General features: G+C 45.0%; 1 protein-coding gene across 1 annotated transcript in view; it reads left to right on the top strand.

Moving 5' to 3' along the window:
• The window catches only part of BANK1 (B cell scaffold protein with ankyrin repeats 1), a 2,434,538-nt gene that overhangs the window by 601,989 nt on the left and 1,819,229 nt on the right, over positions 1–13,320 (top strand). The window lies entirely within an intron of this gene.

Here is a 13,320-nt window from a genome sequence, read left to right as displayed (position 1 = left end):
GTTTGGTATTTGGGACTTTTTTATGTTTCTTTATCATTATTCCCTGATTCCATTTTCTATCATCGGGGATAAGCACCTATCCTTCTCGTTTCCTCTACTATCTTTGGAGCTAAACTCTTTCCCATTTGCAGCTTTTCTCTCTCTTGGATATTCTTTTTTCGCTCACACTTTTATATCTATCCCCTTCGCACTGATAATGCCAAACCTTTCTTCACCTCTTCTCCCCACAATATAATTTCCAACTGTATCACTCACTGCTGTCAGTTACAGCATATGTGATTATTGTCTCAATGGTAAAGCTTTCCCTCATTTATGCTCGTCATCCATGTTTACTATCGTCTTACATCCCTTTTCTCCTATGCAAGGACGAGTTTGCTTCAGTTCTCCACTCTTTCTGGCTCTGTATCTTGCTACTGCCTTTTGCAAGCGGAGACATCAACAGTACACAACATTCGGTAAATGTAAACTTTCATAAGTTTTCATGGAACCAAAATCTAACACATTTGAGACTATTAAACGACATTTTGTAGTGCGTTTTGTATAATATAGCCCATGATATAGAATTAACCGTACACAGGCAATGTACTGTCAATTGCCTGCTCCATAATGGGAATATTTTAAGCATTAAATCGATTAGATGAAAGAATCAGAATCTGGAATACATGTCTGCTTCCGAGAAGTCAGGCAGGATGTTGAAGTGATTGATGCTCACTTTAGATAAATAGTGCCGCCCACTGTAACTCTCTGGAATTGGAATATGTCTTTGACAGAAAGCTAACATCCTCCGGTTTTTGGATACATGATTGCTTCTTCCTAACCAAGCAGCCTGGAGAGCTCACGCATGATGTATATTCTTGAAAATTCCAATAACAAATTTCACAATTGATCCCATAATTGTCAACTGAATCATTAATATTATGCAGAAGATTGCATGAGATAGAGTCAATCGATTTGTAGGCACCAGAGTTGACACAGGATATGAAACCAGGGGATAACATACTGCAGTTTTGGGCCAAACCAATGAGTTATGCTTTAGCAGGTTTCACATTCTATTCCTGAGATATAAAAGACGAGGTAAATGTGTTGCTCAGATTAAATAGTGTTTTATCAAAGCTAAAGGCTTTTTCAAAAGTTGGATGTGTTGCAGAGGGCCTAAAAGAAGCTGGGTTACTGGCTGAGTGGGGAAAACCCCTACTCTAGCAACAACCACAATCTTGTTAGGGTGAAGCCACACGCAAAGCCCAAATTAGCCTGTGTTCAACCCCCTGGTAGCTTGGCACAGAGCAGTAAGGCTTAATTTAGAAGAAATGTGTAGAGTACTTATGCAGCACTGCAAACAGTAATAAAGTGATTCAACACAAGGAATATCTTACACCAATTTAGAAACATTGACTATAATTTAATCAGTAAATCAAGAACAAAATGACAGAAATTCTATCAGTAGAACTGGGGATATACAATGTTAAAGATTTAAGTGAAACTAGTGCCAAAAAACCCAAAGTGCTATTCACGGCTATGAGGTTGTGCGTGCCAGGGAGAAAGTCACAAGCTCAGACCGACTGTGATGGAGCGTGAGTTGGATACATGGATCAGATTAGTCCAGCTGAAAGAGTACCCTTCACAGTTCAGCACCGGTGGAAAGGGCCGTGGGGAGAAGTGATATATTCACGGGTGTCAATCAAAGTCGCACAAAAAGCCAGACTGCTGTCCTGGACAGTTGCTGCTGTAGCAAGAAGATCCTGTCGGCATCGCAGTTGGTCAGGGCTGGAGATTTGCATTGGCGGTTATCGTGGCAGTCAATGGAGTAGCGGGAAGAGTTGGTTATCAGAAACCTTACATTGGCTGCAAAGTCTTGGCCTGAACGGGCCTGTTCATGTTGGCCATGAGTCCAAAAACGTCAGGGGATCTCAGTTGAGACACACCAAGGGTCAGGACTTGTTGAATACCACTTGAAAGTCAGGAACTCCCTCCAGCAGTGGCCAGCAGCTCTCAGGCAAGTCCAGTTGCAGGTCCAGGCAGCAGGTCAGCTGGGCAGTTGCAGGGAACCTCTGGAGCTTGTTATGTCCCTGTAGCTGAGAAAAGGAAGTCAGCTGTCTGACCCTTGGAGTAACTTCAAAGTGAGATAAAAGGTGGAGGTCCAATAATCCTTTTCAGCAAGCAGAGCAGCAGGGAGCAGAGCAGCAGAGTAGCAGGGCAGCAGAGTGACAGTCCTTCTGGCAGTAAAACAGCACAGCAGTCTGTTGTAAAGAAGACTCATGAACCGATGGTAAGTAAAACTCGTCTTTATTGTTGTCACCCTGCTCTCCACACTGACAGGGATATGACAAATTCCAGGGATGCCTGTGGGGAAGATACCAAGTGGCTGGGGCAGAGAGGGGGGGGATGGATTGTACCACTTTGTTAAACTTGCGTAGGTTACAACACATCTCCCTTTGAACCAACAGAGCATTTACAATCCCAGCCTAAGTTACAACACATCTCCCATGGACCAACGAGGAAAGAAGGAGGGAAGGAAGGAAAAGGGGAAAGGGAGGACAGAGGGAGGGGAAATACTGGCACTTAATAACAGTAAAAACGCAGGGATGAGGAACCTCAAAACACAGCACCTCGAAGTGCGGGTGGAAGGGCAATAGAGGGTCATTTCCCTGGTCAACAAGACATGGAACTCCCAACCCCCATTTACAATCTGTATGCAATTGTACCTCGCCCTAGAACCAGGGGGGAAGAAGTTATTAGAACACGTAGTTTGGATCCTGTACCTCTTCGCTATGCACCATTCTTACTTGACTCATCTCCCCTTCCTTACACACCCTTGCGAAGTGGCCCCTTCTGTTACACTTCATACAAATAGAATTTCGTGCAGTACAATGTACACTATTAGCAAGATGGTTGTTGCTTCCACACCTGAAGCATTTCAATCCTTCTGTGACACTGAAGGGCTTATCACTCTTTACCTCTTTAGGTTTGATCTTGTAACCTTCTCCTTCTCTATTATCTTCCAACACCAACCCTTTGATTTTATTCACACCCATGGATTCTTTAGGTTGGTCCATCTCCTGGATGCACTTTGCGGTGTGCTCAATGGAATGGGCCATGGCCACCGCTTCCCTCAACGAGGGATTCTTTGCCAGAAGTTTTTCTTTTATCTTAGGGTTATGGGTGCACCTCACCAACTGATCCCTAATAAGGGAATCGTTCAACTCCCCAAACTCACACAGCTGTGTGAGACCTCGGAGCGCGGCAATGTAATTAGTTATGGATTCATTCTTTGCCTGCACTCGTGAAAAGAACTTATGACGCTCAAGCACAACGTTAACCTTGTCCCCAAAATGAGTCTCTAGTTTAATCATTGTAATTTTGAAAACATCTGAATCCAACTCGTCATCTTCCAATGCTGGGGCTGGGAGAGTATCATATATTTTCCTCCCTTGCACTCCTAGATTATGAAGCAAAACATGTTGCTTCCGCACCGCTGAGAATTTTTCCCCCCCAATGGCTATTAGATATGAGTCAAACAAGTTGATCCAATCCTTCCAGTGTATGTCTGGATCGCCGATGTCATTTAGGAAGGAGGGGGGGGGGATTCATAGATGAAGCCGCCATGTAAAAGGTTTGCAGCTAGAAGCACCAATGCACTGGGTAGAAGTGAAGGGGAAACCTTTCTAGGTCCTTAAGGATGCTACAGATATTAGAAATAATTACTTGCAGGAGACAGGGAACTAAGTTATGTAGAGCAAAGATCGTCACAAAGAAGTGGTGAGTGAACTTCCCGGGACAAGGTGAATCAACAATACTACAAGTAGGGGATAGAGCTTTATGGCCTAGGACACTGAGCAAAATTACATCTCACACCTAAACTAGGAAAACTGCAGATGTCCTTACACGGTACCTGGAAACTGTATAGAGATATTCCCCAATGACTACGCTGCTTCGTGGAAAGTCACAAAAGTCAACATTTAATTAAACTGGGTTACTAACGATCAGTTGTAACCATTACAATGTTCACCCCCCTAAACCCATACATGAACCTGTACAGAGCACCACACTTCTCTGGTATACCCGTTAGTCACACTGCTACTACTTGCCTGCAATGACAATGCCTGGAGAAGGCCTACTTTCCACAATTAATCCTGGCTCCTAAAACTTGTTCACATGCCCCAAGTAGAATTCCTATCACTGAGGAACAGAAAAATGTACTAACACTATATGCGTAATAGGCATACAAAAGGATCACATGGGCTTTGGTTCTGCTTTATCAGCTGCTGACCCTGACAAGGTCATTAGATGAGAATATATAAGTCTATTCACGGTTTGCCTGCCCCTACAATCCCCACCAATGTTATATTTAGAGCCAGAAGCGTGCTGCCTGAAAGCCCCAACATGCACTATTCACCAAAGCACTGCACTCAAATGTCCGCCGGCAGTCTTACTTATCCCCGCGTTATTTAGTCGATCTTCTCCTTCTGGGTAGGTACTGTCCCACTTTAGAATATTCTGAAATGTCTTACTGGAAATACTCCGACTCGAAAAGTGCAGCAGCCTTGAAAGAAACGGGTAGTTTTTTATTTATTTATTTATTTTTTTATTTTCCTCCACACCATAGATCAGTCAGCTTCCTGTCTCACACTTCCCTCTCGCTGCTGCGCAGGTCGCACTCCTCTGTGATAAGTGAGTAGCGTCTCGCCTCCGCGCCTGCTCCTTGATGACACAATTTTCCTCAGGCTAATCGCACAGCGCGCAAAACTGACTCGTCTGCTCAAAGTGTCTCCTCACAGCGCCTGCCTCCTTTCCACTGACAGGAAAGCTGTCCGGCTGATACTGCGCAGGCTCCTGTGCACTGGAACTTGACAGCCCTCCGACTGAATTCACCCCGAGTCTCTATTTTTTCCCACAATGGCACTTCACACAGAACAGCCTCCTTTCCGCTGACAGGAAAGCTTGCCGGCTGACACTGCGCAGGCTATCGTCTGGATCCTGACAGAACAAAAGCTCAAATCACCTCGGGTCTTTTCGTCGATGGCACTTCACACAGGACAAAAGACGCAGAATAACTATTTCCTCAGTCTACGCGCCCTCTGCACTCCGCTGGAGTGAATTCCTCTATGAATGCCTCAAGTACCCAGCAGCTCTTCCACGATGGCACAAAAGTTCATAGAGTTCGTAAATCCTTAGTCACCGAATCACCTCTTCCTGTATGAATTCCTCTCACAGGGCTGCACTAAATCACGATTATCACTCCGGTACCAGAACTCTGGATTAAAGGCTATATTAGAAGTAAGACTTCCTCAGCTCGACGTGGATGCGATGTTAACAGACTTACTGGAGTCTTTAGGCTGAAGTCCATCGAGCAGAGGTCCCAATTTTGTACTTTTCACCTCATCAGCACGGAGCACGATTTTCACAAAGCACAGGTTGGAGAGAGTACAGAGAGGGGAGGTGACAGCTAGGCCCCCTGCGCCGGGTTCTTCGCCTCGTCGCCAGTGTTGTAAAGAAGACTCATGAACCGATGGTAAGTAAAACTCGTCTTTATTGTTGTCACCCTGCTCTCCACACTGACAGGGATATGACAAATTCCAGGGATGCCTGTGGGGAAGATACAAAGTGGCTGGGGCAGAGAGGGGGGGGATGGATTGTACCACTTTGTTAAACTTGCGTAGGTTACAACACAGTCCTTCTGCAGACTTCATAGGTCTAGGAGCGTACTGAAGAAGAGTTGGTGCCTGAGGTCTAATATTTAGACTGGGTGCCTCCTTTGCATTGGAAGAAACTTCTAGAGGTTTAACTTTGAAGTGCATGGATTTCCTTCCTCCCCCCTCCTGGCTCTAGACTAACTGCAGGGGGTATGCAATCCTTTGTGTGAAGGCAGGACATAGACTACTCAAGTGTTAGTAGGAATGTGCCCACCTCTGTCCTCCCATCCTGCCATTGTTGGCCCATCCAGGCACACCTAAGCTCTCTATTGTGTGTGGCTCTCTATGTGGAATACACAAATACCATCTGTCAACTACACCCAGTTGTGGTACCAAGAGGCAGGCTGCAAGCATTAAATGGCTAAGGCAGGGAAATGCCACCTTTCTAAAAGTGGTATTTTTAAAAAGTTTTAACCATTTTTATTGCGAAATATGTCAGTAGTACAATAATGCGCACAGGAAGCCCGAAATCAAAGTACACCTGCTCAGGAAAAGAGAGAGAGGAGAGAATCAACCTCATGCTAGAAGTAGACCACTCACCGGATGTCCAGGTGGTCAGAGGACAAGAGGCAACACAACAAATCAGCATCAAAAGGAGAGAACCAGAGTGGGAAACAAGACATGATGAAATGTAAGCTGTAACACCCCACTAGCCGAGAGTGGGCAAGGCACCCCACGTGCACTACACAAGTAGAATCTGCCATCCAACAGAGAGGCCTCTCACATGATGCAGGTCACAAGGAAGTGGGCTGATAGAATGAGGGCAGGCCATGGGGGACCCATGAGTTCAATTGAGGTGCCCGAGGGAGGAGGATGGCAGAATGGGGCTGAGCCGGGAAGGGCTATGTAGAATAGGATTGCGATAAGGTAGGGCTATGGAAAAGTGGGAAGGAGTGTCATAGACAGGCTACACGGCATAGTGCACTGAGTTCCATGTTGTCTGGGTGAAAAAAGCAGGGAAACAGGAGCTACTCATCGGCACATAGTCACAGGGGTGAAGGGCAACTCTATTGTTCAGCAATGGGGGAAGGTGTGTCCTCTCCCAGGTTTAAGAAGCAGGACAAGATGTGCTCAAACAACTCTTCTTTGTCCTGGTTCCAGTAAACAACCCTATTGTAGGATGCTACCTTATATATCTTGGTCAGCAACTCATCCTGGGTGAGCAGAGTGGGCATGCACCACTTGTGCAGTAAACAGAGCTTTGCTATGGTCAGGGCCTTCAATAGTAACAATCTGACATGCATTGAAAGGTCAGGGAGGTCAGCAAAGTCATGCAGCATAATCAGGGCTTTCAGCGGGGGTAGGGGAGGTCCATCACAAGGCCCGAGTTAGCACCTATATGAGCCCAGAGGCGGGAGACACCCGAACAATCGCCAGGTTATGTTTGATTTCGCAGTCCGCTGTTCACACCTTCAGCAGCGTTTATGGTACAGGACAGAGGTCGCCAATTTTTTAGAGGTACCCTAACTCAACAACCCGCACCTAAAATATAAATTAACAATTATATAAAGTCCACAATTTACATAATTAAGTAGCAGTTAATTATTAAATAATTTGTCATGTTATCAATAATGAATCAATTATTTAGTTAACTTCCCCCATACCCCTACAAACCTAACAACCCGCAACTAAAATCTAACTTACAAAATAATATTTGCACAATTTGCATACGTACTAAGCAAATAAATAATTAATAATAATTTAAAATATATATACATTAATTATACTTATATAACTTCCTACCCTGTACCCCTACAAGTCTCACAACCCACGACAACACTATAAATTACTATTTTACAAGTAAATTAAAAATATAAGTAACTTACAATTACAAAGTATAACTTAAAATTACAAAGTATATATAAAAACATTGACAACAATTACACAAACAATAAATATACAATCAAAACATTATTTAAACACACAAAGAAACGTAAAAACCAATATTTCTTACCTTAAAAAAAAAATTTTTGTCAACAATATTTTTACACGCAATATTTCTGTTTCACAATAATAAAACTTGATATTTATGCAGCTCGATATTTTCAACTCGATCTCTTGTCTGAATACCACTCAATATGAGGATGAGCAAGTGTCTGAACTGGAGGTGGCTGGTAACAGGATGGGAGTCAGGGAAGGCAGGACTAAGTGGAGGTGGGGAAAGGGAGAAACCTTCTGGGGGACAATCAAAGGATAAGGGATAAGGCAGGTAGTGAGCAGTTAGCAACCCAAGTGGGGTGTACAGCACGAAACATTGGGAAGAACAAATGCAGTCCTACGTCCTAAACTGTCTGTGGCAAGTCAAGAACCTCTTACAAGACAACCACCACTGCGAGGCAGCAGCGAACACCAACGGCATTGAACGTGAAAGGCGGCTGCCACAGTCGCACGTGGAGGGGAGCTATGTGCAAAGTGATGGCATGGTGCCAAGCGCTGGGAGAACAGATAAACTGAGGGTGGACAAGTGAGTATCTATGGGAGTCCGGCCAGAAGTCCATGAAGGTATGTGAGCGGCCCCCCAAACCTGCCAAACAAGTGGTAAGGTCAGCTAGGGCACACATAAGTATGAAGGAAAGGCCAGGCATGGCAAGGGAGGATGCCCCGCACTGGATGATGATCCACTGGGACTCTAGGAAACAAGGGATGGGAGGTGGGAGGGAGACAGCAAAGCAGCAGGGAACCAGTAAGCAGAGAGTGAAGAGGCCCTCCCTAGAGGTATTTATTATAAGTATGATAACAGCCCCACAACTACTACTTACTAGTCAATGAAACAGAATTGCCAATGCTGATTTAAGCTTTGGTTGTTAACTGACATACTGGTGAACTTCATTCCTTATAAGATTGTATATATCACTTGTAATTGTTTTAATGCAAATCTTTGAAAGAATGCTTGATGTGATTATTGACAAAACTAATAAGAAGAAGTTAAAAAAAGATTTTTACGAACAGATAAATATTTCAGCTATCTGAATATCAAATCTAGGTGAAAATTTCTTGAGTAATCACATGGGTAAAGACTAAAGACGAGATAACTTTTGAATGCTAAAAGGAAAGTTCTTCTCTTTGATACACTACTGATTGAAGAGACAAAAAACTAATGGTGTTGAATATCATTCTTCGTAATCTATGTAATTGCAAGACACTTACACCTAAACATTCAGTTTATGAGCCACTGACCAAAATGTGTGCATATTAATGTTTTGCAATGTCTACATCATTGAGATCAAAGCATAAGGTTCACCAGAGGAAAATAACAGAATGAAGATGACTATACTCCCTTACAAAGAATGCTTCCCCGCTGGACATCTCGAGGGCCCGTCAGGCCTGGGAACTAGATTTAGGCCTGGAATTACCAGCAGAGCAATGGCTTTACAGTTGCGGCCAAACAGAGCGCGTGTCCCTCAATTATAGGCATTGACTGATACATTTTAAATATGTACATAGAATCTATCGTACCCCGGCACACTTCCATAGGATAGGACTGGCTGGCGATGCAAGGTGTTTAAGCTGCTAAGCGCAGGATGCCACATTTGTGCATCTGGCCTGGACATGCCCGAGGGTGGCAGACTACTTGTGGAATTTGTGTGCGACGATTAACTCCATCACAGGAGACTCCTTTCTACCGGACCGGCTGTGTCTACTTGGATAAGTTAAGGAGACTTTGGACAAGCACCACCGCCTACTCGCAATGCTGTTACTGCTGACCAAACGCAGGGTAGCGATACACTGGGGCCGAAGGCCAGCACCCACAGCAAAAGCGTGGATGGCTGGTGTCTCGCAGTGCCAAGCAAAGCTGACTACTTTTGAGACCTTATGCCTCTGATGAACTGCCCTCAACATATCTGGAACCCATTCACGACATATCTCCTTAAGCATGACACTGTCGCAATGGACGTTCCTAGTCCCATACTTCCATACAGCTAGGCTGGCCCATTAGGTTGCACATGGGCTAGGCCATGGTGCCCGCCACGACCCTTCCTGTATACAACACGGATCAACAAGATATTCTGACCCCACAATGTTATAGCTTTATTGTGTCCAATTGTGGTACGGGGTGCCATACATTGTCTAGACTATTGCAAGCGATAATGTTGTAAGATGATAACACGTTGCTGCCAACTTTAATACACTGGAAATGACTCCTATACTGTATGCGTCTTGTAATATAAATAACATGTAAAAGAATATTCACTTAGATTGGTGTTCCTGGTGTATCCAGACTAGGGGAGTTTATTTGTTTTTTTGGGGTTAGTAGAATTTTTCTTGCATTTTTTTATATTGGGGTGGGGTTGTCGTTTTTGTTTTTTTGTTTTGCTGTGAGTATACACATAAGTAATTCTAGCCACTTGTAATATATAATCAGTAATTTATATAATAGAAATGGCAAAAAGAAAGATAATGGGGCCCACATATGCCCAGAATTCTGCGGTTATAAACACTGTGATTGATTACATGTTAGAGAGGGCTATTGGGGTGGTAAATGCTGTAATAGACCTGACCGAGAAACAACTTTCATTAGGCCTTGGCTCTGAGTCTTTGGTTCCCTATCCAGAAACCATGGACGGGAGAACGTGGTATTTGAACAAATGTACCAACTGTAATACCACCAATGTTATAAACCGTTTGACATTCCCATGCGGCCTTCACTATATTGGTTTGACAACCCGAAAGATTAAGATCAGGATTCAGGAACACCTGAGTACCATCAAGGCCAGCAAATTGACAACCCGCTTGGTGGAGCATTATCGAGAACAGAAACATCATCATAGAGATATCAAATGGGTTGTCTTAGAAAAAGTATGGTGAGACGCACTGAGCATTGAGAATAGACTGACTACCAAGGAAGCTCGATGGATCCATCAGGAACGGGCTGACTGACAGGGTTTGAATGATGTCATTGAGTGGAACAAGGTAGTAGCACACACATAGTTATAGGAACTGAGTGACAAAAATGATGTGTACTTTCATGTTGACCACTCTGATGGTGAGGTCAATCTTGTGACACTACTCACAATGCTGTTGTGTGGGTGGTTGCAATAATTTACCATCATAGAGGCACCCGCACTAGATGGAGTAATCGTATGTGGTGTCCATAGCCCATGTAATATATCACTTATAGGAACAAACTTCTCCCCTGTAAAACTTGATGGGTATCCAAGTATAGACAGCATTTTAGAGATGTGTTTGAAGAGACTTGGGTTGTAAATATTTGTAAATACTGGTTTAATTCTTCAGAAAAACCCTATTTTCTAAGCCAAATCGTTGGCGTTTTAAATGTGTTGCATTTTGTAGCATTTGCAAAATTAATGGTGCCATTGAATTGAGATAGTGAAGTGGAACGAAGAAAACCACTCTAAGATGGTGCACACAATGAGGATCACATGATCAGAACTCTTTGGAACGGGAGGGGCGTGTCCTGAATGCCCGCATTGGAACATTTAAACATGTCGCCTAATAGAAGACGAAAGAGCGGGGAGTGAGTGAACCGAACGCTACAGTAGAGGTCCGGTAAGCGAGAGCCTGAAGGAATGAATGGCCGCATGACATTAATTCCTAAGCGGCGGGTGGGGGGTTATGAAATAGTGACCGCTTTATTTTCCCGTTTTTAGATGAGCGAGTGATATGATAGAAATGGCCAGTGTAGGTGAAAACCAATGGATATCCCCTTGGGGAAAGCGTGAGAACAGATCGGGTGAATTGTGTGTTAGCGTTGGCAGAGAGACAAGCCACGCTACCCCATCTGAATGCGGAGTGCATGTACATGTTGTAGTAAACTCATCTGACCCAAAACGGCTATAGAGATACGAGTCATCACAGAAAGGGAATGTAAATATGTATTTTATTTGTAGGTTGACGCTGAGCAACTGGCATTAAGACAGTGGGATAAGTGGACGCATACACAATGAAATGAAATGAAAGGTATATTTATAAAGCGCGATTGCTGCCCGGGGGCGTCCAAGCGCTAGGAGCCAACAGAGGTGGCTTGGCAGAATTGCTGGCAGAGAATTAATGGGGAGAGTTGAATAGGAATGTCTTTAACTGTTTGCGGAAAGAAGAAAGGTTGGGGTTGGGGTTGGCTCTAAGATGTAGGGGGAGAGGCATTGTAGGTGAACGTCCTGTCGCCAGACCTAGTCTTTTTTATTCTTGGGGCGGAAGCCATGAAGGCCTGGCTCGAGCGGAGACTTCTACTGGGTTGATAGTGGATGACAAGGTCACGGGTGATCATAGGGCCTGTGTCCCAAAAGGCCTGGTGGGCAATGCACATGGCCTTGAAGAGGATTCTCTGACGCACTGGCAGCCAGTGTAGGCTGGTCAAACCAGCTTTAGCTGATTGTCTGCGTGGAAGCTGAAGCCGTGTGCGAGCCGCACAGTTCTGAACTATCTGAAGTCTGCGCAAGGTGTAATCTGGAGCACCAAGATAGAGGACGTTGTTATAGTCTAGGCGGGACTGTATCAGACCCTGGATGGCTACCTGCTTAGCCTCCATGGGTAGGAGGGGGAGAATTTTCTTTAACATCCTGAGAAGGCCAAAGCAGGTAGCCGAGAGTTTTGTGGCCTGGATGTTAAATGAAAGGGATCTATCCAGCCACACCCAGAGGCTCTTGATGTTATCCTTGGGTAGTGGAGGAGTGCCTAGACAGGGGGGCCACAAAGAGTTGAAAAAACCGGGGTCGGAGGGGCCTAGGAGCATCAGCTCCGTTTTGTCCCCATTTAGTTTTAGGGATGATGAGGACATCCAGCTCTTTACCTCCTCTAAACACTTTCTAAGCCCGCCTAACATTGGCGTGTCGGTCTCCTGCGCCAATGAGACCACCAGCTGCGTGTCGTCCGCGTAAGAAATAATCTTAATCCCGAAAGAACGGACAACCTCAGCCAGTGGCCTCATATAGATGTTGAAAAGCGCAGGGCTTAAAGAGGAGCCTTGTGGGACCCCGCACCTCAATGGTCTGCTGGTGGACACTGACTCACCATCGAAAACTTGGAAGGATCTGTCCTTCAAGAAGGACTTGAACCAAAGTCAGGCTTTATCCTTTATTCCGACGCTAGACAGACGGTTCAGCAAGATGTCGTGGCTGACCGTATCGAATGCCGCGCTAAGGTCGAGGAGGATCACTGCCACTGATCCTCCTCGATCTAGGATTTTTCTGGATTCCTCAGTGACCATAAGGAGGGCGGACTCAGTTCCGTATTTGGGTCTAAAACCCGTCTGGGTGGGGTCTAGCAGTTGGTAGTTTTCTAGGAAATTCACCAAATGGAGGTTAATATATCTCTCCAGGATTTTACTCACCCAGGGGAGCAGGGAGATAGGCCGGTAATTGCTCAAATCTGAGGGGTCCAGATTGGGTTTCTTTAACAGGGCTCGGACCATGGCCTGTTTCCAGACAGGAGGGACAGTGCCGGAAGTGATGGATACATTCAGGAGGTCCATTATGGTTGGCAGTGTGATCTGGGATGCTGACATTATGATATCTGGCGGGCTGGATCGTCAGGGGATCCAGCTTTTACTTTCCGAGCCACGGATTCTAGGGATGCCAAATCATGACGGGGGAAGTGATCCAGTGTGGGTGGAGGCTGTGGTGGGGGGTGTGCCATAGTTGTTTTGGCCCGAGCTAAGGGGATGGTAGCTGGG

The sequence above is a fragment of the Lissotriton helveticus genome, chromosome 2_1 (genome assembly GCF_964261635.1).
Source record: "Lissotriton helveticus chromosome 2_1, aLisHel1.1, whole genome shotgun sequence".
Taxonomy (NCBI): Eukaryota; Metazoa; Chordata; class Amphibia; order Caudata; family Salamandridae; genus Lissotriton; species Lissotriton helveticus.
Note: the sequence above shows the minus strand (reverse complement) of the source record. Positions and strands in the feature narration are given on the sequence as shown.